The following is a 4,608-nucleotide window of genomic DNA, read 5'->3' on the forward strand; positions in this document are numbered from 1 at the left end:
CAGAGAAATGGAGTTTCTTGTGCAGGAAATGTCAAAGAGGCCATTATTACTGGATCACAGAGTACATAGCAGTGGAGTAAAGGCAGGGGCAAGGTTATGAAGGGCTTTGAATGCCAAACAGAGGCTTCTCTATTTGTTCATGAAAGTGAATGGAAGTCACTGGACTTGATTGAAGACAGAAATATCTTTCCCCACTCCTCAGTTTACATTAAATTTGCCATAGCCCCAAGGATAGCTTTCTGAAGTGAAGAACTCATGTAAGTACTTGGAGACTAATATTCTTCAAGATGTCTTCCAATCTTTTTAATGTTCCTGGCTACAATTCCAGTTAGAAGGGAGCAAGCTCTGGTGAGTTTTGAGGCTACCAATAGCTTACAACAAATAATGTGAATGGACCTGAGGTTTAGTCATCACCTTGTGCAAGTGGTACAATGTAAGATGCCTTAACTCCAGCATCCTTGATGACAGCAAAAATGGAGACAGGCAGGAAAGCACTGAGAGATATGCTTTGGGCTCTCACTAGATCAACTTTTTATTCCTTCAAGGCTCTCAGTTTGTCTAATAAGAAGTAAAAAAACTCCAAGAAATTAGACAGGTTAGCAGATAGTAGTTCATCCCACTCACCCCTAAACAAACTAATTTCTTCTCAAATTCTTTTATTTTTCTCTAAATGATGCCTACACACACATATATATTTTAATGATTGCTTTGATTCCTTGCCACAGCTACAGCAAGCCCAGCTCTCAAGGAATCCTTGAAGTCAGCACTCTTACTCAATTCCTTTAGCCTTCAGTTCCTGTTTGACTCGTTGCAGATAGTTGGGGTCAGGGTAACCAAAGTTTTCTGGCCCACCGAATTGGAGAGTTTTGTGATGAATATCATTCCAAGTGATCACATCATTGACTCCTACTGTCTGAGACTGTCCTACTGTGAAAATCAACCTTTGGTCAAAAGCTCTCCTGAGGAGATTCAAAACCTGCTGTCCTTCTTCATTATTTGGTAAGTATGCCACCCGTCTTGTTCCTTCATAGCGTTTTCCTGGGTTGGGATGACCTTCTGTCTGTATGCCTCCACGCATGTCATAATGAATCACAATAGTGCCACATGAATTGTAACCGGGAAGTGAAGAAGTCCTGTAAGAGGTTGTCATTGTCCCATCTGGCTGATTCCCTTTCACAACATGATAGGAAGTCTGGCATATAGGGCATACTGGCTTACGTTTCATGGCTTCTCTGATACAAGGGCCACAGAACTCATGCTTGCACTTTGGGAGGACTTCTTTCTGTTGAATGATTTCCAGACAGATGATACACTCCTCTTCCTCCTCCTCCTCCTCCTCTTCCTCCTCCTCTTTTCCTAAGTCCCCACAGCCAGGCAATCCCTTGGAGAGAGCACCATTTTTGTCCAAAGAGGATTTAGAGTTTCTATTCCAATTCCCTCTAAGTCTCTGCTGGGCACGATTAATATTAAAATATCTCTTAACATATTTCACTGCTTCAGCAAGGTACTTGGGCAAACCAGTCAATGTCAGTTCTTGTTCACACCACTCCAAGTTTACATGGGGGTACTTTATTTCAAACTCTTCCAAGAATGTCTTTTCAGGCCAACGCTTTCTCTCTTTGTGTAATGGTTTCAGGATAACTACCTCTTTGGCAATCTGAGGTAAGAGCATCTGAAAGTCATCAAGGAAATCTTCATAAGCAAGTTCAGAGAGGTCTAAGTCTTTGTGTTTTGGTTTAAACATAATAAGGGTTTTCCGAGTTCGGGGTTTTTTCACCAATTCCATTACAGTGTCATATTTTTTCTCTATCTCTCTGATTTCTTGGTACAGAAGACGCAAATAAACAGTATCGACCTCAATTTCATTCTTCATTGTGTTTTGGGTAACCATCATTTCCATAGATTGTTTGCGGGAGAAGTTTGATTCAATGAAATGTTGAGCTCCTAAGATATCCTGTGGGTTTCCCCAGAGGATTAAGAATTTTCCTTCACCTTTAATACGGAGACTTTTAAACGAGTTAGTCAGTATTTTTTTAACATCAAGGGCCAGTTTATAATCAGTGAAATGAATATCCTGGCGAGTCACATTCTGTATTTCCCTCTGAAATGCTGTGTTAAAAGCTTCTTGAGCCGCTTTCCTGTCCCCTGACTTAGATGGCTCAAAGTCTAAACACACGTTGCCCATAGGATGTGACACAATACTTCTGATATGTACTTGATGCTCACTTTCTATTCTGTCCAGAGTTTCAGCAAAGAAATATTTGAAATATTCATACAAATGTGAAGGAACCGAAATAAAGTCTGACTCCCCTTCTGTTTTGCGTTTTGGGTTTGAGTGAAGATTAGAACTATCACAGTCATTTGATACATTGTGCTCAATTTCTCTTGCTGAGGCTGAGGGGGGAAAATCATCTTTTTGGTCATTTCCCTGCATCCTCTCATTTAAGAATTCATACATTTTTTCAATATCTTCATAGTCACCAATCACTGTCTCAGTTCCATCATGGCCTCTCTCTATTTTGAGATTTGGCCAGAGGTTAATAATTTTCTCCCTTTGCTCTTTGGAAAGCATGAAGTTCAGCTGGACCTCCACATCGAGAAATATCTTTTGAATGGAGGAATTAGAGGAGCCAAGAGCACCTTCTTCATCTGGAAATTCCTCTGAGAGTGGCTGTGTCAGAGAGGAAAGCTGGCTTATCTCCAAAATGTTGTTCTCTCCTGGGTTTTCATTTGTTTCTATGAAGATGTTCACATGTGATGTAGCACTGACCACCAACGAGTGATCTTTCTTTGCTATCACACCTTCCTTGGCTTGTCTTTTATAAAACTCTATCCAAAATGTGCCTTCATGGGGACCGACTTTGACCCTGCACTTGCCTCCCCCGGACCTCCATGGGTTCTGGAAATACTTTTGCAGCTTCCTTTCCATTCCAGAGCAGCTCTCAGACACCCGGACCAGGACCCGGTACAGCGGGCTGTGGGCAAGGCTGCTAGTGGCCATCAGGGCAGGGTAGGGACTCGTGAGTCAAAGAGCCGGGGCTGCAACGTTTGCTCACTGGGCTCTGGAGGGGGAAACTAAGGAGCAAAGAGGAGAAACGAAAACGTGCTGTCAGCTCCCAACCCCCACCTCACTACCCAGACCATAACTTAATAAAAATAGTAATTGGTTTAGACAGCACAAACATAAGACAGAAAACCAAATGGCAACTTAACAATGAACTGCTAAATAATGACAAGTTCAAAGAATAAATTTTTTAAAATGCAAGTATTTGAAAAAAAATGATGAGGATGAGGATGATGAGGATGATGATGATGATGAAACAATATCCAACAATTTCCAGGATGCAGATAAAGCAGACCTCAGGAGGAAAAAACATATCCCTACAAACATATATTAACAACAAAGAAGATAAGAGGAATGAACCGAATATTAATTGAAAAATTAGAAAGCCAACAAATAAACAAGCTTAAAATAAGGACAAAAATATTAAAGAAAATAGAAGATAAACAGATAAATTGAAAACAAATATATTCCAAAGAAATGATATCTAAAACTAAAGGCTGGTTCCTTGAAAAGAATAATGAACTTGATAAACCTTTAGCTAATCTGACTGAAAAGAAGAGAGGAGAAAATTAAATCAATGAAATAGCAAATGAGCAAAGTACATGATCAACAGAACCAGAAGAAAAAATAATCAGCATATTATGTATAGTGTTAACCAAAAACAATATCACAAATCCATGAGACATGTCGCAACTGAATTTATTACAACCATGTGGGAACTCCCTATACAAAGGAGCCCAGCAGTGTGGGGAACGCCTTGGTATTTAAGTTATAGGGAAAAAGGAGAAGTCACAGGGGAAGGAAAAAGTACCAATCTCCTCCCAACAGGGAGAAGAAAGCATGAATAAATAAAATGACAAAAGCAGCATTCTTTTCCCTTGGAAACTGCTAGACTATGAAGATATGATGGTCTGATCATCTACAAGGGTCCCAGCTGCAGAAAGAGTTTCTCAGTCTGGTGCAGACTGACTGATTCCTGTCTTGACCCCAAGGACACAAAGGGAATCTAGCTTGGGGTGCAGAAAACAAATTGTGTCATCAGCTCAGGAGGCTTCATCCTTGACACATTCAGGTCCTCTTGCATACTACAGGTCCAGTGTTTCTGCAAAATATGGCAACTCAAAAAGAGAAGTTCAGGGGACACCTTAACATCTCTGCACCCCCATTGGTCAAAAGCGACCCCTGGGCATGCTGATGACCACAGAGAGTGCACTTTGTAAAACATTCTCATGGATACTACCCAGAAAGGGTTTCTGAAGGCAAGAGAAAGAAATACTTCACAAAGACAAAGGTCAACAGATAGAAAGCTAACAAGAGACCTTGGGTACTTTTACTTCTTGCAGCTGATAGAGGATAGTTCCCATTACAAAGAGAGATCAGAACCGAACCATAAACAAAGCATATAATAAGAATGTTCAAAATTAGGGTTCATGCAGATGGGAAAATCATACAACATCCAGAAAACCAAGAGAAGGAAAATAGATATAGAAAATAAAAGCCAAAGGGGTGTAATAATGGACATCAATATTAACAAACATTAAGTC

At 40.3% G+C, this 4,608-nt stretch overlaps 1 pseudogene; it reads right to left on the reverse strand.

Annotated features, from left to right (window-relative positions):
• Positions 1 to 769: 769 nt before the first annotated feature.
• Positions 770 to 3,001, reverse strand: LOC114032223 (annotated as a pseudogene).
• Between the last annotated feature and the right edge of the window lie 1,607 nt (positions 3,002 to 4,608).

This window comes from Vombatus ursinus, unplaced genomic scaffold, assembly GCF_900497805.2.
Source record: "Vombatus ursinus unplaced genomic scaffold, bare-nosed wombat genome assembly UNPS02015410.1, whole genome shotgun sequence".
NCBI lineage: Eukaryota > Metazoa > Chordata > Mammalia > Diprotodontia > Vombatidae > Vombatus > Vombatus ursinus.